At 43.2% G+C, this 18,497-nt stretch overlaps 54 non-coding genes across 54 annotated transcripts; all 54 read right to left on the bottom strand.

Moving 5' to 3' along the window:
• Positions 1 to 211: 211 nt before the first annotated feature.
• On the bottom strand, positions 212 to 283 carry TRNAH-GUG (transfer RNA histidin (anticodon GUG)). The gene has a single exon. It is a non-coding gene; the product is annotated as a tRNA-His (tRNA).
• Positions 284 to 681: 398 nt separating this feature from the next.
• Positions 682 to 753, bottom strand: TRNAH-GUG (transfer RNA histidin (anticodon GUG)). Its single transcript has one exon. It is a non-coding gene; the product is annotated as a tRNA-His (tRNA).
• Positions 754 to 760: 7 nt separating this feature from the next.
• On the bottom strand, positions 761 to 833 carry TRNAR-ACG (transfer RNA arginine (anticodon ACG)). The gene has a single exon. It is a non-coding gene; the product is annotated as a tRNA-Arg (tRNA).
• A 397-nt stretch (positions 834 to 1,230) lies between these two features.
• TRNAR-ACG (transfer RNA arginine (anticodon ACG)) lies at positions 1,231 to 1,303 on the bottom strand. The gene has a single exon. It is a non-coding gene; the product is annotated as a tRNA-Arg (tRNA).
• A 402-nt stretch (positions 1,304 to 1,705) lies between these two features.
• On the bottom strand, positions 1,706 to 1,778 carry TRNAR-ACG (transfer RNA arginine (anticodon ACG)). Its single transcript has one exon. It is a non-coding gene; the product is annotated as a tRNA-Arg (tRNA).
• A 319-nt stretch (positions 1,779 to 2,097) lies between these two features.
• TRNAH-GUG (transfer RNA histidin (anticodon GUG)) lies at positions 2,098 to 2,169 on the bottom strand. Its single transcript has one exon. It is a non-coding gene; the product is annotated as a tRNA-His (tRNA).
• A 7-nt stretch (positions 2,170 to 2,176) lies between these two features.
• On the bottom strand, positions 2,177 to 2,249 carry TRNAR-ACG (transfer RNA arginine (anticodon ACG)). Its single transcript has one exon. It is a non-coding gene; the product is annotated as a tRNA-Arg (tRNA).
• Positions 2,250 to 2,567: 318 nt separating this feature from the next.
• Positions 2,568 to 2,639, bottom strand: TRNAH-GUG (transfer RNA histidin (anticodon GUG)). The gene has a single exon. It is a non-coding gene; the product is annotated as a tRNA-His (tRNA).
• Positions 2,640 to 2,646: 7 nt separating this feature from the next.
• TRNAR-ACG (transfer RNA arginine (anticodon ACG)) lies at positions 2,647 to 2,719 on the bottom strand. The gene has a single exon. It is a non-coding gene; the product is annotated as a tRNA-Arg (tRNA).
• Positions 2,720 to 3,042: 323 nt separating this feature from the next.
• TRNAH-GUG (transfer RNA histidin (anticodon GUG)) lies at positions 3,043 to 3,114 on the bottom strand. Its single transcript has one exon. It is a non-coding gene; the product is annotated as a tRNA-His (tRNA).
• Positions 3,115 to 3,121: 7 nt separating this feature from the next.
• Positions 3,122 to 3,194, bottom strand: TRNAR-ACG (transfer RNA arginine (anticodon ACG)). The gene has a single exon. It is a non-coding gene; the product is annotated as a tRNA-Arg (tRNA).
• Positions 3,195 to 3,512: 318 nt separating this feature from the next.
• On the bottom strand, positions 3,513 to 3,584 carry TRNAH-GUG (transfer RNA histidin (anticodon GUG)). Its single transcript has one exon. It is a non-coding gene; the product is annotated as a tRNA-His (tRNA).
• A 398-nt stretch (positions 3,585 to 3,982) lies between these two features.
• TRNAH-GUG (transfer RNA histidin (anticodon GUG)) lies at positions 3,983 to 4,054 on the bottom strand. The gene has a single exon. It is a non-coding gene; the product is annotated as a tRNA-His (tRNA).
• A 7-nt stretch (positions 4,055 to 4,061) lies between these two features.
• TRNAR-ACG (transfer RNA arginine (anticodon ACG)) lies at positions 4,062 to 4,134 on the bottom strand. The gene has a single exon. It is a non-coding gene; the product is annotated as a tRNA-Arg (tRNA).
• Positions 4,135 to 4,452: 318 nt separating this feature from the next.
• TRNAH-GUG (transfer RNA histidin (anticodon GUG)) lies at positions 4,453 to 4,524 on the bottom strand. Its single transcript has one exon. It is a non-coding gene; the product is annotated as a tRNA-His (tRNA).
• A 7-nt stretch (positions 4,525 to 4,531) lies between these two features.
• TRNAR-ACG (transfer RNA arginine (anticodon ACG)) lies at positions 4,532 to 4,604 on the bottom strand. Its single transcript has one exon. It is a non-coding gene; the product is annotated as a tRNA-Arg (tRNA).
• Positions 4,605 to 5,001: 397 nt separating this feature from the next.
• On the bottom strand, positions 5,002 to 5,074 carry TRNAR-ACG (transfer RNA arginine (anticodon ACG)). Its single transcript has one exon. It is a non-coding gene; the product is annotated as a tRNA-Arg (tRNA).
• A 402-nt stretch (positions 5,075 to 5,476) lies between these two features.
• Positions 5,477 to 5,549, bottom strand: TRNAR-ACG (transfer RNA arginine (anticodon ACG)). The gene has a single exon. It is a non-coding gene; the product is annotated as a tRNA-Arg (tRNA).
• Positions 5,550 to 5,868: 319 nt separating this feature from the next.
• TRNAH-GUG (transfer RNA histidin (anticodon GUG)) lies at positions 5,869 to 5,940 on the bottom strand. Its single transcript has one exon. It is a non-coding gene; the product is annotated as a tRNA-His (tRNA).
• Positions 5,941 to 5,947: 7 nt separating this feature from the next.
• TRNAR-ACG (transfer RNA arginine (anticodon ACG)) lies at positions 5,948 to 6,020 on the bottom strand. The gene has a single exon. It is a non-coding gene; the product is annotated as a tRNA-Arg (tRNA).
• A 318-nt stretch (positions 6,021 to 6,338) lies between these two features.
• Positions 6,339 to 6,410, bottom strand: TRNAH-GUG (transfer RNA histidin (anticodon GUG)). Its single transcript has one exon. It is a non-coding gene; the product is annotated as a tRNA-His (tRNA).
• A 7-nt stretch (positions 6,411 to 6,417) lies between these two features.
• Positions 6,418 to 6,490, bottom strand: TRNAR-ACG (transfer RNA arginine (anticodon ACG)). Its single transcript has one exon. It is a non-coding gene; the product is annotated as a tRNA-Arg (tRNA).
• Positions 6,491 to 6,813: 323 nt separating this feature from the next.
• TRNAH-GUG (transfer RNA histidin (anticodon GUG)) lies at positions 6,814 to 6,885 on the bottom strand. The gene has a single exon. It is a non-coding gene; the product is annotated as a tRNA-His (tRNA).
• Positions 6,886 to 6,892: 7 nt separating this feature from the next.
• TRNAR-ACG (transfer RNA arginine (anticodon ACG)) lies at positions 6,893 to 6,965 on the bottom strand. Its single transcript has one exon. It is a non-coding gene; the product is annotated as a tRNA-Arg (tRNA).
• Positions 6,966 to 7,283: 318 nt separating this feature from the next.
• TRNAH-GUG (transfer RNA histidin (anticodon GUG)) lies at positions 7,284 to 7,355 on the bottom strand. The gene has a single exon. It is a non-coding gene; the product is annotated as a tRNA-His (tRNA).
• Positions 7,356 to 7,753: 398 nt separating this feature from the next.
• Positions 7,754 to 7,825, bottom strand: TRNAH-GUG (transfer RNA histidin (anticodon GUG)). Its single transcript has one exon. It is a non-coding gene; the product is annotated as a tRNA-His (tRNA).
• Positions 7,826 to 7,832: 7 nt separating this feature from the next.
• TRNAR-ACG (transfer RNA arginine (anticodon ACG)) lies at positions 7,833 to 7,905 on the bottom strand. Its single transcript has one exon. It is a non-coding gene; the product is annotated as a tRNA-Arg (tRNA).
• Positions 7,906 to 8,302: 397 nt separating this feature from the next.
• On the bottom strand, positions 8,303 to 8,375 carry TRNAR-ACG (transfer RNA arginine (anticodon ACG)). The gene has a single exon. It is a non-coding gene; the product is annotated as a tRNA-Arg (tRNA).
• Positions 8,376 to 8,772: 397 nt separating this feature from the next.
• Positions 8,773 to 8,845, bottom strand: TRNAR-ACG (transfer RNA arginine (anticodon ACG)). Its single transcript has one exon. It is a non-coding gene; the product is annotated as a tRNA-Arg (tRNA).
• Positions 8,846 to 9,163: 318 nt separating this feature from the next.
• TRNAH-GUG (transfer RNA histidin (anticodon GUG)) lies at positions 9,164 to 9,235 on the bottom strand. The gene has a single exon. It is a non-coding gene; the product is annotated as a tRNA-His (tRNA).
• Positions 9,236 to 9,633: 398 nt separating this feature from the next.
• On the bottom strand, positions 9,634 to 9,705 carry TRNAH-GUG (transfer RNA histidin (anticodon GUG)). Its single transcript has one exon. It is a non-coding gene; the product is annotated as a tRNA-His (tRNA).
• Positions 9,706 to 9,712: 7 nt separating this feature from the next.
• Positions 9,713 to 9,785, bottom strand: TRNAR-ACG (transfer RNA arginine (anticodon ACG)). Its single transcript has one exon. It is a non-coding gene; the product is annotated as a tRNA-Arg (tRNA).
• Positions 9,786 to 10,108: 323 nt separating this feature from the next.
• Positions 10,109 to 10,180, bottom strand: TRNAH-GUG (transfer RNA histidin (anticodon GUG)). The gene has a single exon. It is a non-coding gene; the product is annotated as a tRNA-His (tRNA).
• A 7-nt stretch (positions 10,181 to 10,187) lies between these two features.
• On the bottom strand, positions 10,188 to 10,260 carry TRNAR-ACG (transfer RNA arginine (anticodon ACG)). The gene has a single exon. It is a non-coding gene; the product is annotated as a tRNA-Arg (tRNA).
• A 318-nt stretch (positions 10,261 to 10,578) lies between these two features.
• On the bottom strand, positions 10,579 to 10,650 carry TRNAH-GUG (transfer RNA histidin (anticodon GUG)). Its single transcript has one exon. It is a non-coding gene; the product is annotated as a tRNA-His (tRNA).
• Positions 10,651 to 10,657: 7 nt separating this feature from the next.
• Positions 10,658 to 10,730, bottom strand: TRNAR-ACG (transfer RNA arginine (anticodon ACG)). Its single transcript has one exon. It is a non-coding gene; the product is annotated as a tRNA-Arg (tRNA).
• An 867-nt stretch (positions 10,731 to 11,597) lies between these two features.
• On the bottom strand, positions 11,598 to 11,670 carry TRNAR-ACG (transfer RNA arginine (anticodon ACG)). The gene has a single exon. It is a non-coding gene; the product is annotated as a tRNA-Arg (tRNA).
• Positions 11,671 to 11,988: 318 nt separating this feature from the next.
• On the bottom strand, positions 11,989 to 12,060 carry TRNAH-GUG (transfer RNA histidin (anticodon GUG)). Its single transcript has one exon. It is a non-coding gene; the product is annotated as a tRNA-His (tRNA).
• Positions 12,061 to 12,458: 398 nt separating this feature from the next.
• On the bottom strand, positions 12,459 to 12,530 carry TRNAH-GUG (transfer RNA histidin (anticodon GUG)). The gene has a single exon. It is a non-coding gene; the product is annotated as a tRNA-His (tRNA).
• A 7-nt stretch (positions 12,531 to 12,537) lies between these two features.
• TRNAR-ACG (transfer RNA arginine (anticodon ACG)) lies at positions 12,538 to 12,610 on the bottom strand. Its single transcript has one exon. It is a non-coding gene; the product is annotated as a tRNA-Arg (tRNA).
• A 323-nt stretch (positions 12,611 to 12,933) lies between these two features.
• On the bottom strand, positions 12,934 to 13,005 carry TRNAH-GUG (transfer RNA histidin (anticodon GUG)). Its single transcript has one exon. It is a non-coding gene; the product is annotated as a tRNA-His (tRNA).
• Positions 13,006 to 13,012: 7 nt separating this feature from the next.
• TRNAR-ACG (transfer RNA arginine (anticodon ACG)) lies at positions 13,013 to 13,085 on the bottom strand. Its single transcript has one exon. It is a non-coding gene; the product is annotated as a tRNA-Arg (tRNA).
• A 318-nt stretch (positions 13,086 to 13,403) lies between these two features.
• TRNAH-GUG (transfer RNA histidin (anticodon GUG)) lies at positions 13,404 to 13,475 on the bottom strand. Its single transcript has one exon. It is a non-coding gene; the product is annotated as a tRNA-His (tRNA).
• A 7-nt stretch (positions 13,476 to 13,482) lies between these two features.
• On the bottom strand, positions 13,483 to 13,555 carry TRNAR-ACG (transfer RNA arginine (anticodon ACG)). The gene has a single exon. It is a non-coding gene; the product is annotated as a tRNA-Arg (tRNA).
• An 867-nt stretch (positions 13,556 to 14,422) lies between these two features.
• TRNAR-ACG (transfer RNA arginine (anticodon ACG)) lies at positions 14,423 to 14,495 on the bottom strand. The gene has a single exon. It is a non-coding gene; the product is annotated as a tRNA-Arg (tRNA).
• Positions 14,496 to 14,892: 397 nt separating this feature from the next.
• On the bottom strand, positions 14,893 to 14,965 carry TRNAR-ACG (transfer RNA arginine (anticodon ACG)). Its single transcript has one exon. It is a non-coding gene; the product is annotated as a tRNA-Arg (tRNA).
• Positions 14,966 to 15,832: 867 nt separating this feature from the next.
• Positions 15,833 to 15,905, bottom strand: TRNAR-ACG (transfer RNA arginine (anticodon ACG)). The gene has a single exon. It is a non-coding gene; the product is annotated as a tRNA-Arg (tRNA).
• A 323-nt stretch (positions 15,906 to 16,228) lies between these two features.
• Positions 16,229 to 16,300, bottom strand: TRNAH-GUG (transfer RNA histidin (anticodon GUG)). The gene has a single exon. It is a non-coding gene; the product is annotated as a tRNA-His (tRNA).
• Positions 16,301 to 16,307: 7 nt separating this feature from the next.
• On the bottom strand, positions 16,308 to 16,380 carry TRNAR-ACG (transfer RNA arginine (anticodon ACG)). The gene has a single exon. It is a non-coding gene; the product is annotated as a tRNA-Arg (tRNA).
• Positions 16,381 to 16,698: 318 nt separating this feature from the next.
• Positions 16,699 to 16,770, bottom strand: TRNAH-GUG (transfer RNA histidin (anticodon GUG)). Its single transcript has one exon. It is a non-coding gene; the product is annotated as a tRNA-His (tRNA).
• A 7-nt stretch (positions 16,771 to 16,777) lies between these two features.
• On the bottom strand, positions 16,778 to 16,850 carry TRNAR-ACG (transfer RNA arginine (anticodon ACG)). Its single transcript has one exon. It is a non-coding gene; the product is annotated as a tRNA-Arg (tRNA).
• A 397-nt stretch (positions 16,851 to 17,247) lies between these two features.
• On the bottom strand, positions 17,248 to 17,320 carry TRNAR-ACG (transfer RNA arginine (anticodon ACG)). Its single transcript has one exon. It is a non-coding gene; the product is annotated as a tRNA-Arg (tRNA).
• Positions 17,321 to 17,717: 397 nt separating this feature from the next.
• Positions 17,718 to 17,790, bottom strand: TRNAR-ACG (transfer RNA arginine (anticodon ACG)). The gene has a single exon. It is a non-coding gene; the product is annotated as a tRNA-Arg (tRNA).
• A 397-nt stretch (positions 17,791 to 18,187) lies between these two features.
• Positions 18,188 to 18,260, bottom strand: TRNAR-ACG (transfer RNA arginine (anticodon ACG)). Its single transcript has one exon. It is a non-coding gene; the product is annotated as a tRNA-Arg (tRNA).
• Between the last annotated feature and the right edge of the window lie 237 nt (positions 18,261 to 18,497).

The raw sequence follows: 18,497 nt of genomic DNA, 5'->3' as shown, positions 1-18,497 counted from the left end.
ACATATTTTCATGAGATCTGGAAACGGTGTGAGTTTTCTGACAATGTGATTTTGGGAGAGTTGAAATCACAATGTTGCCAAATGTGGTTCAAGAAATTCAGAGAAGCCAACAAATAACACAGGAGAAACATGAGTTGCTTTTTTTCCTAAAACTCTGAAAAGAATTTTCCACCTTGGGAAGTTGGCGTTAATATTGGAACAAAAAAAGACATGCCGTGACCCGGATTCGAACCGGGGTTGCTGCGGCCACAACGCAGAGTACTAACCACTATACGATCACGGCAACGCTTCGAGCCAGGTAGCAGTCGAACCTACAATCTTCTGATCCGTAGTCAGACGCGTTATCCATTGCGCCACTGGCCCTGATGAGAGTGCTGCCGCCCAAAATGTGACTAATTTTAAAGAACTAGCAAACTTCCAACATTGCAATAAGTCCAATCCGTTTCTTGCCAATCCAATCATCAGAGATAACATATTTTCATGAGATCTGGAAACGGTGTGAGTTTTCTGACAATGTGATTTTGGGAGAGTTGAAATCACAATGTTGCCAAATGTGGTCCAAGAAATTCAGAGAAGCCAACAAATAACACAGGAGAAACATGAGTTGCTTTTTTTCCTAAAACTCTGAAAAGAATTTTCCACCTTGGGAAGTTGGCGTTAATATTGGAACAAAAAAAGACATGCCGTGACCCGGATTCGAACCAAGGTTGCTGCGGCCACAACGCAGAGTACTAACCACTATACGATCACGGCAACGCTTCGAGCCAGGTAGGAGTCGAACCTACAATCTTCTGATCCGTAGTCAGACGCGTTATCCATTGCGCCACTGGCCCTGATGAGAGTGCTGCAGCCCAAAATGTGACTCATTTTAAAGAACTAGCAAACTTCCAACATTGCAATAAGTCCAATCCGTTTCTTGCCAATCCAATCATCAGAGATAACATATTTTCATGAGATCTGGAAACGGTGTGAGTTTTCTGACAATGTGATTTTGGGAGAGTTGAAATCACAATGTTGCCAAATGTGGTCCAAGAAATTCAGAGAAGCCAACAAATAACACAGGAGAAACATGAGTTGCTTTTTTTCCTAAAACTCTGAAAAGAATTTTCCACCTTGGGAAGTTGGCGTTAATATTGGAACAAAAAAAGACATGCCGTGACCAGGATTCGAACCGGGGTCGCTGCGGCCACAACACAGAGTACTAACCACTATACGATCACGGCAACGCTTCGAGCCAGGTAGGAGTCGAACCTACAATCTTCTGATCCGTAGTCAGACGCGTTATCCATTGCGCCACTGGCCCTGATGAGAGTGCTGCAGCCCAAAATGTGACTCATTTGAAAGAACTAGCAAACTTCCAACATTGCAATAAGTCCAATCCGTTTCTTGCCAATCCAATCATCAGAGATAAGATAACATATTTTCATGAGATCTGGAAACGGTGTGAGTTTTCTGACAATGTGATTTTGGGAGAGTTGAAATCACAATGTTGCCAAATGTGGTCCAAGAAATTCAGAGAAGCCAACAAATAACACAGGAGAAACATGAGTTGCTTTTTTTCCTAAAACTCTGAAAAGAATTTTCCACCTTGGGAAGTTGGCGTTAATATTGGAACAAAAAAAGACATGCCGTGACCCGGATTCGAACCGAGGTTGCTGCAGCCACAACGCAGAGTACTAACCACTATACGATCACGGCAACGCTTCGAGCCAGGTAGGAGTCGAACCTACAATCTTCTGATCCGTAGTCAGACGCGTTATCCATTGCGCCACTGGCCCTGATGAGAGTGCTGCAGCCCAAAATGTGACTCATTTTAAAGAACTAGCAAACTTCCAACATTGCAATAAGTCCAATCCGTTTCTTGCCAATCCAATCATCAGAGATAACATATTTTCATGAGATCTGGAAACGGTGTGAGTTTTCTGACAATGTGATTTTGGGAGAGTTGAAATCACAATGTTGCCAAATGTGGTCCAAGAAATTCAGAGAAGCCAACAAATAACACAGGAGAAACATGAGTTGCTTTTTTTCCTAAAACTCTGAAAAGAATTTTCCACCTTGGGAAGTTGGCGTTAATATTGGAACAAAAAAAAGACATGCCGTGACCCGGATTCGAACCGGGGTTGCTGCGGCCACAACGCAGAGTACTAACCACTATACGATCACGGCAACGCTTCGAGCCAGGTAGGAGTCGAACCTACAATCTTCTGATCCGTAGTCAGACGCGTTATCCATTGCGCCACTGGCCCTGATGAGAGTGCTGCAGCCCAAAATGTGACTCATTTTAAAGAACTAGCAAACTTCCAACATTGCAATAAGTCCAATCCGTTTCTTGCCAATCCAATCATCAGAGATAACATATTTTCATGAGATCTGGAAACGTAGTGAGTTTTCTGACAATGTGATTTTGGGAGAGTTGAAATCACAATGTTGCCAAATGTGGTCCAAGAAATTCAGAGAAGCCAACAAATAACACAGGAGAAACATGAGTTGCTTTTTTTCCTAAAACTCTGAAAAGAATTTTCCACCTTGGGAAGTTGGCGTTAATATTGGAACAAAAAAAGACATGCCGTGACCCGGATTCGAACCGGGGTTGCTGCGGCCACAACGCAGAGTACTAACCACTATACGATCACGGCAACGCTTCGAGCCAGGTAGGAGTCGAACCTACAATCTTCTGATCCGTAGTCAGACGCGTTATCCATTGCGCCACTGGCCCTGATGAGAGTGCTGCAGCCCAAAATGTGACTCATTTGAAAGAACTAGCAAACTTCCAACATTGCAATAAGTCCAATCCGTTTCTTGCCAATCCAATCATCAGAGATAAGATAACATATTTTCATGAGATCTGGAAACGGTGTGAGTTTTCTGACAATGTGATTTTGGGAGAGTTGAAATCACAATGTTGCCAAATGTGGTCGAAGAAATTCAGAGAAGCCAACAAATAATACAGGAGAAAAATGAGTTGCTTTTTTTCCTAAAACTCTGAAAATAATTTTCCACCTTGGGAAGTTGGCGTTAATATTGGAACAAAAAAGGACATGCCGTGACCCGGATTCGAACCGGGGTTGCTGCGGCCACAACGCAGAGTACTAACCACTATACGATCACGGCAACGCTTCGAGCCAGGTAGGAGTCGAACCTACAATCTTCTGATCCGTAGTCAGACGCGTTATCCATTGCGCCACTGGCCCTGACGAGAGCGCTGCAGTTCAAAATGTGACTCATTTTAAAAAACTAGCAAACTTCCAACATTGCAATAAGTCCAATCCGTTTCTTGCCAATCCAATCATCAGAGATAACATATTTTCATGAGATCTGGAAACGGTGTGAGTTTTCTGACAATGTGATTTTGGGAGAGTTGAAATCACAATGTTGCCAAATATGGTCCAAGAAATTCAGAGAAGCCAACAAATAACACAGGAGAAACATGAGTTGCTTTTTTTCCTAAAACTCTGAAAAGAATTTTCCACCTTGGGAAGTTGGCGTTAATATTGGAACAAAAAAAGACATGCCGTGACCCGGATTCGAACCGGGGTTGCTGCGGCCACAACACAGAGTACTAACCACTATACGATCACGGCAACGCTTCGAGCCAAGTAGGAGTTGATCCTACAATCTTCTGATCCGTAGTCAGAAGCGTTATCCATTGCGCCACTGGCCCTGATGAGAGTGCTGCAGCCCAAAATGTGACTCATTTTAAAGAACTAGCAAACTTCCAACATTGCAATAAGTCCAATCCGTTTCTTGCCAATCCAATCATCAGAGATAACATATTTTCATGAGATCTGGAAACGGTGTGAGTTTTCTGACAATGTGATTTTGGGAGAGTTGAAATCACAATGTTGCCAAATGTGGTTCAAGAAATTCAGAGAAGCCAACAAATAACACAGGAGAAACATGAGTTGCTTTTTTTCCTAAAACTCTGAAAAGAATTTTCCACCTTGGGAAGTTGGCGTTAATATTGGAACAAAAAAAGACATGCCGTGACCCGGATTCGAACCGGGGTTGCTGCGGCCACAACGCAGAGTACTAACCACTATACGATCACGGCAACGCTTCGAGCCAGGTAGGAGTCGAACCTACAATCTTCTGATCCGTAGTCAGACGCGTTATCCATTGCGCCACTGGCCCTGATGAGAGTGCTGCCGCCCAAAATGTGACTAATTTTAAAGAACTAGCAAACTTCCAACATTGCAATAAGTCCAATCCGTTTCTTGCCAATCCAATCTTCAGAGATAACATATTTTCATGAGATCTGGAAACGGTGTGAGTTTTCTGACAATGTGATTTTGGGAGAGTTGAAATCACAATGTTGCCAAATGTGGTCCAAGAAATTCAGAGAAGCCAACAAATAACACAGGAGAAACATGAGTTGCTTTTTTTCCTAAAACTCTGAAAAGAATTTTCCACCTTGGGAAGTTGGCGTTAATATTGGAACAAAAAAAGACATGCCGTGACCCGGATTCGAACCAAGGTTGCTGCGGCCACAACGCAGAGTACTAACCACTATACGATCACGGCAACGCTTCGAGCCAGGTAGGAGTCGAACCTACAATCTTCTGATCCGTAGTCAGACGCGTTATCCATTGCGCCACTGGCCCTGATGAGAGTGCTGCAGCCCAAAATGTGACTCATTTTAAAGAACTAGCAAACTTCCAACATTGCAATAAGTCCAATCCGTTTCTTGCCAATCCAATCATCAGAGATAACATATTTTCATGAGATCTGGAAACGGTGTGAGTTTTCTGACAATGTGATTTTGGGAGAGTTGAAATCACAATGTTGCCAAATGTGGTCCAAGAAATTCAGAGAAGCCAACAAATAACACAGGAGAAACATGAGTTGCTTTTTTTCCTAAAACTCTGAAAAGAATTTTCCACCTTGGGAAGTTGGCGTTAATATTGGAACAAAAAAAGACATGCCGTGACCAGGATTCGAACCGGGGTCGCTGCGGCCACAACACAGAGTACTAACCACTATACGATCACGGCAACGCTTCGAGCCAGGTAGGAGTCGAACCTACAATCTTCTGATCCGTAGTCAGACGCGTTATCCATTGCGCCACTGGCCCTGATGAGAGTGCTGCAGCCCAAAATGTGACTCATTTGAAAGAACTAGCAAACTTCCAACATTGCAATAAGTCCAATCCGTTTCTTGCCAATCCAATCATCAGAGATAAGATAACATATTTTCATGAGATCTGGAAACGGTGTGAGTTTTCTGACAATGTGATTTTGGGAGAGTTGAAATCACAATGTTGCCAAATGTGGTCCAAGAAATTCAGAGAAGCCAACAAATAACACAGGAGAAACATGAGTTGCTTTTTTTCCTAAAACTCTGAAAAGAATTTTCCACCTTGGGAAGTTGGCGTTAATATTGGAACAAAAAAAGACATGCCGTGACCCGGATTCGAACCGAGGTTGCTGCAGCCACAACGCAGAGTACTAACCACTATACGATCACGGCAACGCTTCGAGCCAGGTAGGAGTCGAACCTACAATCTTCTGATCCGTAGTCAGACGCGTTATCCATTGCGCCACTGGCCCTGATGAGAGTGCTGCAGCCCAAAATGTGACTCATTTTAAAGAACTAGCAAACTTCCAACATTGCAATAAGTCCAATCCGTTTCTTGCCAATCCAATCATCAGAGATAACATATTTTCATGAGATCTGGAAACGGTGTGAGTTTTCTGACAATGTGATTTTGGGAGAGTTGAAATCACAATGTTGCCAAATGTGGTCCAAGAAATTCAGAGAAGCCAACAAATAACACAGGAGAAACATGAGTTGCTTTTTTTCCTAAAACTCTGAAAAGAATTTTCCACCTTGGGAAGTTGGCGTTAATATTGGAACAAAAAAAAGACATGCCGTGACCCGGATTCGAACCGGGGTTGCTGCGGCCACAACGCAGAGTACTAACCACTATACGATCACGGCAACGCTTCGAGCCAGGTAGGAGTCGAACCTACAATCTTCTGATCCGTAGTCAGACGCGTTATCCATTGCGCCACTGGCCCTGATGAGAGTGCTGCAGCCCAAAATGTGACTCATTTTAAAGAACTAGCAAACTTCCAACATTGCAATAAGTCCAATCCGTTTCTTGCCAATCCAATCATCAGAGATAACATATTTTCATGAGATCTGGAAACGTAGTGAGTTTTCTGACAATGTGATTTTGGGAGAGTTGAAATCACAATGTTGCCAAATGTGGTCCAAGAAATTCAGAGAAGCCAACAAATAACACAGGAGAAACATGAGTTGCTTTTTTTCCTAAAACTCTGAAAAGAATTTTCCACCTTGGGAAGTTGGCGTTAATATTGGAACAAAAAAAGACATGCCGTGACCCGGATTCGAACCGGGGTTGCTGCGGCCACAACGCAGAGTACTAACCACTATACGATCACGGCAACGCTTCGAGCCAGGTAGGAGTCGAACCTACAATCTTCTGATCCGTAGTCAGACGCGTTATCCATTGCGCCACTGGCCCTGATGAGAGTGCTGCAGCCCAAAATGTGACTCATTTGAAAGAACTAGCAAACTTCCAACATTGCAATAAGTCCAATCCGTTTCTTGCCAATCCAATCATCAGAGATAAGATAACATATTTTCATGAGATCTGGAAACGGTGTGAGTTTTCTGACAATGTGATTTTGGGAGAGTTGAAATCACAATGTTGCCAAATGTGGTCGAAGAAATTCAGAGAAGCCAACAAATAATACAGGAGAAAAATGAGTTGCTTTTTTTCCTAAAACTCTGAAAATAATTTTCCACCTTGGGAAGTTGGCGTTAATATTGGAACAAAAAAGGACATGCCGTGACCCGGATTCGAACCGGGGTTGCTGCGGCCACAACGCAGAGTACTAACCACTATACGATCACGGCAACGCTTCGAGCCAGGTAGGAGTCGAACCTACAATCTTCTGATCCGTAGTCAGACGCGTTATCCATTGCGCCACTGGCCCTGACGAGAGCGCTGCAGTTCAAAATGTGACTCATTTTAAAAAACTAGCAAACTTCCAACATTGCAATAAGTCCAATCCGTTTCTTGCCAATCCAATCATCAGAGATAACATATTTTCATGAGATCTGGAAACGGTGTGAGTTTTCTGACAATGTGATTTTGGGAGAGTTGAAATCACAATGTTGCCAAATATGGTCCAAGAAATTCAGAGAAGCCAACAAATAACACAGGAGAAACATGAGTTGCTTTTTTTCCTAAAACTCTGAAAAGAATTTTCCACCTTGGGAAGTTGGCGTTAATATTGGAACAAAAAAAGACATGCCGTGACCCGGATTCGAACCGGGGTTGCTGCGGCCACAACACAGAGTACTAACCACTATACGATCACGGCAACGCTTCGAGCCAGGTAGGAGTTGATCCTACAATCTTCTGATCCGTAGTCAGAAGCGTTATCCATTGCGCCACTGGCCCTGATGAGAGTGCTGCAGCCCAAAATGTGACTCATTTTAAAGAACTAGCAAACTTCCAACATTGCAATAAGTCCAATCCGTTTCTTGCCAATCCAATCATCAGAGATAACATATTTTCATGAGATCTGGAAACGGTGTGAGTTTTCTGACAATGTGATTTTGGGAGAGTTGAAATCACAATGTTGCCAAATGTGGTTCAAGAAATTCAGAGAAGCCAACAAATAACACAGGAGAAACATGAGTTGCTTTTTTTCCTAAAACTCTGAAAAGAATTTTCCACCTTGGGAAGTTGGCGTTAATATTGGAACAAAAAAAGACATGCCGTGACCCGGATTCGAACCGGGGTTGCTGCGGCCACAACGCAGAGTACTAACCACTATACGATCACGGCAACGCTTCGAGCCAGGTAGGAGTCGAACCTACAATCTTCTGATCCGTAGTCAGACGCGTTATCCATTGCGCCACTGGCCCTGATGAGAGTGCTGCCGCCCAAAATGTGACTAATTTTAAAGAACTAGCAAACTTCCAACATTGCAATAAGTCCAATCCGTTTCTTGCCAATCCAATCTTCAGAGATAACATATTTTCATGAGATCTGGAAACGGTGTGAGTTTTCTGACAATGTGATTTTGGGAGAGTTGAAATCACAATGTTGCCAAATGTGGTCCAAGAAATTCAGAGAAGCCAACAAATAACACAGGAGAAACATGAGTTGCTTTTTTTCCTAAAACTCTGAAAAGAATTTTCCACCTTGGGAAATTGGCGTTAATATTGGAACAAAAAAAGACATGCCGTGACCAGGATTCGAACCGGGGTCGCTGCGGCCACAACACAGAGTACTAACCAGTATACGATCACGGCAACGCTTCGAGCCAGGTAGGAGTCGAACCTACAATCTTCTGATCCGTAGTCAGACGCGTTATCCATTGCGCCACTGGCCCTGATGAGAGTGCTGCCGCCCAAAATGTGACTAATTTTAAAGAACTAGCAAACTTCCAACATTGCAATAAGTCCAATCCGTTTCTTGCCAATCCAATCATCAGAGATAACATATTTTCATGAGATCTGGAAACGGTGTGAGTTTTCTGACAATGTGATTTTGGGAGAGTTGAAATCACAATGTTGCCAAATGTGGTCCAAGAAATTCAGAGAAGCCAACAAATAACACAGGAGAAACATGAGTTGCTTTTTTTCCTAAAACTCTGAAAAGAATTTTCCACCTTGGGAAGTTGGCGTTAATATTGGAACAAAAAAAGACATGCCGTGACCCGGATTCGAACCGGGGTTGCTGTGGCCACAACGCAGAGTACTAACCACTATACGATCACGGCAACGCTTCGAGCCAGGTAGGAGTCGAACCTACAATCTTCTGATCCGTAGTCAGACGCGTTATCCATTGCGCCACTGGCCCTGATGAGAGTGCTGCAGCCCAAAATGTGACTCATTTTAAAGAACTAGCAAACTTCCAACATTGCAATAAGTCCAATCCGTTTCTTGCCAATCCAATCATCAGAGATAACATATTTTCATGAGATCTGGAAACGTAGTGAGTTTTCTGACAATGTGATTTTGGGAGAGTTGAAATCACAATGTTGCCAAATGTGGTCCAAGAAATTCAGAGAAGCCAACAAATAACACAGGAGAAACATGAGTTGCTTTTTTTCCTAAAACTCTGAAAAGAATTTTCCACCTTGGGAAGTTGGCGTTAATATTGGAACAAAAAAAGACATGCCGTGACCCGGATTCGAACCGGGGTTGCTGCGGCCACAACACAGAGTACTAACCACTATACGATCACGGCAACGCTTCGAGCCAGGTAGGAGTTGATCCTACAATCTTCTGATCCGTAGTCAGAAGCGTTATCCATTGCGCCACTGGCCCTGATGAGAGTGCTGCAGCCCAAAATGTGACTCATTTTAAAGAACTAGCAAACTTCCAACATTGCAATAAGTCCAATCCGTTTCTTGCCAATCCAATCATCAGAGATAACATATTTTCATGAGATCTGGAAACGGTGTGAGTTTTCTGACAATGTGATTTTGGGAGAGTTGAAATCACAATGTTGCCAAATGTGGTCCAAGAAATTCAGAGAAGCCAACAAATAACACAGGAGAAACATGAGTTGCTTTTTTTCCTAAAACTCTGAAAAGAATTTTCCACCTTGGGAAGTTGGCGTTAATATTGGAACAAAAAAAGACATGCCGTGACCCGGATTCGAACCGGGGTTGCTGCGGCCACAACGCAGAGTACTAACCACTATACGATCACGGCAACGCTTCGAGCCAGGTAGGAGTCGAACCTACAATCTTCTGATCCGTAGTCAGACGCGTTATCCATTGCGCCACTGGCCCAGATGAGAGTGCTGCAGCCCAAAATGTGACTCATTTGAAAGAACTAGCAAACTTCCAACATTGCAATAAGTCCAATCCGTTTCTTGCCAATCCAATCATCAGAGATAAGATAACATATTTTCATGAGATCTGGAAACGGTGTGAGTTTTCTGACAATGTGATTTTGGGAGAGTTGAAATCACAATGTTGCCAAATGTGGTCGAAGAAATTCAGAGAAGCCAACAAATAATACAGGAGAAAAATGAGTTGCTTTTTTTCCTAAAACTCTGAAAATAATTTTCCACCTTGGGAAGTTGGCGTTAATATTGGAACAAAAAAGGACATGCCGTGACCCGGATTCGAACCGGGGTTGCTGCGGCCACAACGCAGAGTACTAACCACTATACGATCACGGCAACACTTCGAGCCAGGTAGGAGTCGAACCTACAATCTTCTGATCCGTAGTCAGACGCGTTATCCATTGCGCCACTGGCCCTGACGAGAGCGCTGCAGTTCAAAATGTGACTCATTTTAAAAAACTAGCAAACTTCCAACATTGCAATAAGTCCAATCCGTTTCTTGCCAATCCAATCATCAGAGATAACATATTTTCATGAGATCTGGAAACGGTGTGAGTTTTCTGACAATGTGATTTTGGGAGAGTTGAAATCACAATGTTGCCAAATGTGGTCCAAGAAATTCAGAGAAGCCAACAAATAACACAGGAGAAACATGAGTTGCTTTTTTTCCTAAAACTCTGAAAAGAATTTTCCACCTTGGGAAGTTGGCGTTAATATTGGAACAAAAAAAGACATGCCGTGACCCGGATTCGAACCGGGGTTGCTGCGGCCACAACGCAGAGTACTAACCACTATACGATCACGGCAACGCTTCGAGCCAGGTAGGAGTCGAACCTACAATCTTCTGATCCGTAGTCAGACGCGTTATCCATTGCGCCACTGGCCCTGATGAGAGTGCTGCAGCCCAAAATGTGACTAATTTTAAAGAACTAGCAAACTTCCAACATTGCAATAAGTCCAATCCGTTTCTTGCCAATCCAATCATCAGAGATAACATATTTTCATGAGATCTGGAAACGGTGTGAGTTTTCTGACAATGTGATTTTGGGAGAGTTGAAATCACAATGTTGCCAAATGTGGTCCAAGAAATTCAGAGAAGCCAACAAATAACACAGGAGAAACATGAGTTGCTTTTTTTCCTAAAACTCTGAAAAGAATTTTCCACCTTGGGAAGTTGGCGTTAATATTGGAACAAAAAAAGACATGCCGTGAACCGGATTCGAACCGGGGTTGCTGCGGCCACAACGCAGAGTACTAACCACTATACGATCACGGCAACGCTTCGAGCCAGGTAGGAGTCGAACCTACAATCTCCTGATCCGTAGTCAGACGTGTTATCCATTGCGCCACTGGCCCTGATGAGAGTGCTGCAGCCCAAAATGTGACTCATTTGAAAGAACTAGCAAACTTCCAACATTGCAATAAGTCCAATCCGTTTCTTGCCAATCCAATCATCAGAGATAACATATTTTCATGAGATCTGGAAACGGTGTGAGTTTTCTGACAATGTGATTTTGGGAGAGTTGAAATCACAATGTTGCCAAATGTGGTCCAAGAAATTCAGAGAAGCCAACAAATAACACAGGAGAAACATGAGTTGCTTTTTTTCCTAAAACTCTGAAAAGAATTTTCCACCTTGGGAAGTTGGCGTTAATATTGGAACAAAAAAAGACATGCCGTGACCCGGATTCGAACCGGGGTTGCTGTGGCCACAACGCAGAGTACTAACCACTATACGATCACGGCAACGCTTCGAGCCAGGTAGGAGTCGAACCTACAATCTTCTGATCCGTAGTCAGACGCGTTATCCATTGCGCCACTGGCCCTGATGAGAGTGCTGCAGCCCAAAATGTGACTCATTTTAAAGAACTAGCAAACTTCCAACATTGCAATAAGTCCAATCCGTTTCTTGCCAATCCAATCATCAGAGATAACATATTTTCATGAGATCTGGAAACGTAGTGAGTTTTCTGACAATGTGATTTTGGGAGAGTTGAAATCACAATGTTGCCAAATGTGGTCCAAGAAATTCAGAGAAGCCAACAAATAACACAGGAGAAACATGAGTTGCTTTTTTTCCTAAAACTCTGAAAAGAATTTTCCACCTTGGGAAGTTGGCGTTAATATTGGAACAAAAAAAGACATGCCGTGACCCGGATTCGAACCGGGGTTGCTGCGGCCACAACACAGAGTACTAACCACTATACGATCACGGCAACGCTTCGAGCCAGGTAGGAGTTGATCCTACAATCTTCTGATCCGTAGTCAGAAGCGTTATCCATTGCGCCACTGGCCCTGATGAGAGTGCTGCAGCCCAAAATGTGACTCATTTTAAAGAACTAGCAAACTTCCAACATTGCAATAAGTCCAATCCGTTTCTTGCCAATCCAATCATCAGAGATAACATATTTTCATGAGATCTGGAAACGGTGTGAGTTTTCTGACAATGTGATTTTGGGAGAGTTGAAATCACAATGTTGCCAAATGTGGTCCAAGAAATTCAGAGAAGCCAACAAATAACACAGGAGAAACATGAGTTGCTTTTTTTCCTAAAACTCTGAAAAGAATTTTCCACCTTGGGAAGTTGGCGTTAATATTGGAACAAAAAAAGACATGCCGTGACCCGGATTCGAACCGGGGTTGCTGCGGCCACAACGCAGAGTACTAACCACTATACGATCACGGCAACGCTTCGAGCCAGGTAGGAGTCGAACCTACAATCTTCTGATCCGTAGTCAGACGCGTTATCCATTGCGCCACTGGCCCAGATGAGAGTGCTGCAGCCCAAAATGTGACTCATTTGAAAGAACTAGCAAACTTCCAACATTGCAATAAGTCCAATCCGTTTCTTGCCAATCCAATCATCAGAGATAAGATAACATATTTTCATGAGATCTGGAAACGGTGTGAGTTTTCTGACAATGTGATTTTGGGAGAGTTGAAATCACAATGTTGCCAAATGTGGTCGAAGAAATTCAGAGAAGCCAACAAATAATACAGGAGAAAAATGAGTTGCTTTTTTTCCTAAAACTCTGAAAATAATTTTCCACCTTGGGAAGTTGGCGTTAATATTGGAACAAAAAAGGACATGCCGTGACCCGGATTCGAACCGGGGTTGCTGCGGCCACAACGCAGAGTACTAACCACTATACGATCACGGCAACACTTCGAGCCAGGTAGGAGTCGAACCTACAATCTTCTGATCCGTAGTCAGACGCGTTATCCATTGCGCCACTGGCCCTGACGAGAGCGCTGCAGTTCAAAATGTGACTCATTTTAAAAAACTAGCAAACTTCCAACATTGCAATAAGTCCAATCCGTTTCTTGCCAATCCAATCATCAGAGATAACATATTTTCATGAGATCTGGAAACGGTGTGAGTTTTCTGACAATGTGATTTTGGGAGAGTTGAAATCACAATGTTGCCAAATGTGGTCCAAGAAATTCAGAGAAGCCAACAAATAACACAGGAGAAACATGAGTTGCTTTTTTTCCTAAAACTCTGAAAAGAATTTTCCACCTTGGGAAGTTGGCGTTAATATTGGAACAAAAAAAGACATGCCGTGACCCGGATTCGAACCGGGGTTGCTGCGGCCACAACGCAGAGTACTAACCACTATACGATCACGGCAACGCTTCGAGCCAGGTAGGAGTCGAACCTACAATCTTCTGATCCGTAGTCAGACGCGTTATCCATTGCGCCACTGGCCCTGATGAGAGTGCTGCAGCCCAAAATGTGACTAATTTTAAAGAACTAGCAAACTTCCAACATTGCAATAAGTCCAATCCGTTTCTTGCCAATCCAATCATCAGAGATAACATATTTTCATGAGATCTGGAAACGGTGTGAGTTTTCTGACAATGTGATTTTGGGAGAGTTGAAATCACAATGTTGCCAAATGTGGTCCAAGAAATTCAGAGAAGCCAACAAATAACACAGGAGAAACATGAGTTGCTTTTTTTCCTAAAACTCTGAAAAGAATTTTCCACCTTGGGAAGTTGGCGTTAATATTGGAACAAAAAAAGACATGCCGTGAACCGGATTCGAACCGGGGTTGCTGCGGCCACAACGCAGAGTACTAACCACTATACGATCACGGCAACGCTTCGAGCCAGGTAGGAGTCGAACCTACAATCTCCTGATCCGTAGTCAGACGTGTTATCCATTGCGCCACTGGCCCTGATGAGAGTGCTGCAGCCCAAAATGTGACTCATTTGAAAGAACTAGCAAACTTCCAACATTGCAATAAGTCCAATCCGTTTCTTGCCAATCCAATCATCAGAGATAACATATTTTCATGAGATCTGGAAACGGTGTGAGTTTTCTGACAATGTGATTTTGGGAGAGTTGAAATCACAATGTTGCCAAATGTGGTCCAAGAAATTCAGAGAAGCCAACAAATAACACAGGAGAAACATGAGTTGCTTTTTTTCCTAAAACTCTGAAAAGAATTTTCCACCTTGGGAAGTTGGCGTTAATATTGGAACAAAAAAAGACATGCCGTGACCAGGATTCGAACAGGGGTCGCTGCGGCCACAACACAGAGTACTAACCACTATACGATCACGGCAACGCTTCGAGCCAGGTAGGAGTCGAACCTACAATCTTCTGATCCGTAGTCAGACGCGTTATCCATTGCGCCACTGGCCCTGATGAGAGTGCTGCCGCCCAAAATGTGACTAATTTTAAAGAACTAGCAAACTTCCAACATTGCAATAAGTCCAATCCGTTTCTTGCCAATCCAATCATCAGAGATAACATATTTTCATGAGATCTGGAAACGGTGTGAGTTTTCTGACAATGTGATTTTGGGAGAGTTGAAATCACAATGTTGCCAAATGTGGTCCAAGAAATTCAGAGAAGCCAACAAATAACACAGGAGAAACATGAGTTGCTTTTTTTCCTAAAACTCTGAAAAGAATTTTCCACCTTGGGAAGTTGGCGTTAATATTGGAACAAAAAAAGACATGCCGTGACCCGGATTCGAACCGGGGTTGCTGTGGCCACAACGCAGAGTACTAACCACTATACGATCACGGCAACGCTTCGAGCCAGGTAGGAGTCGAACCTACAATCTTCTGATCCGTAGTCAGACGCGTTATCCATTGCGCCACTGGCCCTGATGAGAGTGCTGCAGCCCAAAATGTGACTCATTTTAAAGAACTAGCAAACTTCCAACATTGCAATAAGTCCAATCCGTTTCTTGCCAATCCAATCATCAGAGATAACATATTTTCATGAGATCTGGAAACGTAGTGAGTTTTCTGACAATGTGATTTTGGGAGAGTTGAAATCACAATGTTGCCAAATGTGGTCCAAGAAATTCAGAGAAGCCAACAAATAACACAGGAGAAACATGAGTTGCTTTTTTTCCTAAAACTCTGAAAAGAATTTTCCACCTTGGGAAGTTGGCGTTAATATTGGAACAAAAAAAGACATGCCGTGACCCGGATTCGAACCGGGGTTGCTGCGGCCACAACACAGAGTACTAACCACTATACGATCAAGGCAACGCTTCGAGCCAGGTAGGAGTTGATCCTACAATCTTCTGATCCGTAGTCAGAAGCGTTATCCATTGCGCCACTGGCCCTGATGAGAGTGCTGCAGCCCAAAATGTGACTCATTTTAAAGAACTAGCAAACTTCCAACATTGCAATAAGTCCAATCCATTTCTTGCCAATCCAATCATCAGAGATAACATATTTTCATGAGATCTGGAAACGGTGTGAGTTTTCTGACAATGTGATTTTGGGAGAGTTGAAATCACAATGTTGCCAAATGTGGTCCAAGAAATTCAGAGAAGCCAACAAATAACACAGGAGAAACATGAGTTGCTTTTTTTCCTAAAACTCTGAAAAGAATTTTCCACCTTGGGAAGTTGGCGTTAATATTGGAACAAAAAAAGTCATGCCGTGACTTGGATTCGAACCGGGGTTGCTGCGGCCACAACGCAGAGTACTAACCACTATACGATCACGGCAACGCTTCGAGCCAGGTAGGAGTCGAACCTACAATCTTCTGATCCGTAGTCAGACGCGTTATCCATTGCGCCACTGGCCCTGATGAGAGTGCTGCAGCCCAAAATGTGACTCATTTGAAAGAACTAGCAAACTTCCAACATTGCAATAAGTCCAATCCGTTTCTTGCCAATCCAATCATCAGAGATAAGATAACATATTTTCATGAGATCTGGAAACGGTGTGAGTTTTCTGACAATGTGATTTTGGGAGAGTTGAAATCACAATGTTGCCAAATGTGGTCCAAGAAATTCAGAGAAGCCAACAAATAATACAGGAGAAAAATGAGTTGCTTTTTTTCCTAAAACTCTGAAAATAATTTTCCACCTTGGGAAGTTGGCGTTAATATTGGAACAAAAAAGGACATGCCGTGACCCGGATTCGAACCGGGGTTGCTGCGGCCACAACGCAGAGTACTAACCACTATACGATCACGGCAACACTTCGAGCCAGGTAGGAGTTGAACCTACAATCTTCTGATCCGTAGTCAGACGCGTTATCCATTGCGCCACTGGCCCTGATGAGAGTGCTGCAGCCCAAAATGTGACTAATTTTAAAGAACTAGCAAACTTCCAACATTGCAATAAGTCCAATCCGTTTCTTGCCAATCCAATCATCAGAGATAACATATTTTCATGAGATCTGGAAACGGTGTGAGTTTTCTGACAATGTGATTTTGGGAGAGTTGAAATCACAATGTTGCCAAATGTGGTCCAAGAAATTCAGAGAAGCCAACAAATAACACAGGAGAAACATGAGTTGCTTTTTTTCCTAAAACTCTGAAAAGAATTTTCCACCTTGGGAAGTTGGCGTTAATATTGGAACAAAAAAAGACATGCCGTGACCCGGATTCGAACCGGGGTTGCTGCGGCCACAACGCAGAGTACTAACCACTATACGATCACGGCAACGCTTCGAGCCAGGTAGGAGTCGAACCTACAATCTTCTGATCCGTAGTCAGACGCGTTATCCATTGCGCCACTGGCCCTGATGAGAGTGCTGCAGCCCAAAATGTGACTAATTTTAAAGAACTAGCAAACTTCCAACATTGCAATAAGTCCAATCCGTTTCTTGCCAATCCAATCATCAGAGATAACATATTTTCATGAGATCTGGAAACGGTGTGAGTTTTCTGACAATGTGATTTTGGGAGAGTTGAAATCACAATGTTGCCAAATGTGGTCCAAGAAATTCAGAGAAGCCAACAAATAACACAGGAGAAACATGAGTTGCTTTTTTTCCTAAAACTCTGAAAAGAATTTTCCACCTTGGGAAGTTGGCGTTAATATTGGAACAAAAAAAGACATGCCGTGACCAGGATTCGAACCGGGGTCGCTGCGGCCACAACACAGAGTACTAACCACTATACGATCACGGCAACGCTTCGAGCCAGGTAGGAGTCGAACCTACAATCTTCTGATCCGTAGTCAGACGCGTTATCCATTGCGCCACTGGCCCTGATGAGAGTGCTGCAGCCCAAAATGTGACTCATTTTAAAGAACTAGCAAACTTCCAACATTGCAATAAGTCCAATCCGTTTCTTGCCAATCCAATCATCAGAGATAACATATTTTCATGAGATCTGGAAACGTAGTGAGTTTTCTGACAATGTGATTTTGGGAGAGTTGAAATCACAATGTTGCCAAATGTGGTCCAAGAAATTCAGAGAAGCCAACAAATAACACAGGAGAAACATGAGTTGCTTTTTTTCCTAAAACTCTGAAAAGAATTTTCCACCTTGGGAAGTTGGCGTTAATATTGGAACAAAAAAAGACATGCCGTGAACCGGATTCGAACCGAGGTTGCTGCGGCCACAACGCAGAGTTCTAACCACTATACGATCACGGCAACGCTTCGAGCCAGGTAGGAGTCGAACCTACAATCTTCTGATCCGTAGTCAGACGCGTTATCCATTGCGCCACTGGCCCTGATGAGAGTGCTGCAGCCCAAAATGTGACTCATTTGAAAGAACTAGCAAACTTCCAACATTGCAATAAGTCCAATCCGTTTCTTGCCAATCCAATCATCAGAGATAACATATTTTCATGAGATCTGGAAACGGTGTGAGTTTTCTGACAATGTGATTTTGGGAGAGTTGAAATCACAATGTTGCCAAATGTGGTCCAAGAAATTCAGAGAAGCCAACAAATAACACAGGAGAAACATGAGTTGCTTTTTTTCCTAAAACTCTGAAAAGAATTTTCCACCTTGGGAAGTTGGCGTTAATATTGGAACAAAAAAAGACATGCCGTGAACCGGATTCGAACCGGGGTTGCTGCGGCCACAACGCAGAGTACTAACCACTATACGATCACGGCAACGCTTCGAGCCAGGTAGGAGTCGAACCTACAATCTTCTGATCCGTAGTCAGACGCGTTATCCATTGCGCCACTGGCCCTGATGAGAGTGCTGCAGCCCAAAATGTGACTCATTTTAAAAAACTAGCAAACTTCCAACATTGCAATAAGTCCAATCCGTTTCTTGCCAATCCAATCATCAGAGATAACATATTTTCATGAGATCTGGAAACGGTGTGAGTTTTCTGACAATGTGATTTTGGGAGAGTTGAAATCACAATGTTGCCAAATGTGGTCCAAGAAATTCAGAGAAGCCAACAAATAACACAGGAGAAACA

Source organism: Engystomops pustulosus, chromosome 4, assembly GCF_040894005.1.
Source record: "Engystomops pustulosus chromosome 4, aEngPut4.maternal, whole genome shotgun sequence".
In the NCBI taxonomy this organism is placed as follows: domain Eukaryota; kingdom Metazoa; phylum Chordata; class Amphibia; order Anura; family Leptodactylidae; genus Engystomops; species Engystomops pustulosus.
The sequence above is the reverse complement of the archived record's forward strand: the minus strand, read 5'-3'. Positions and strand labels throughout refer to the sequence as shown.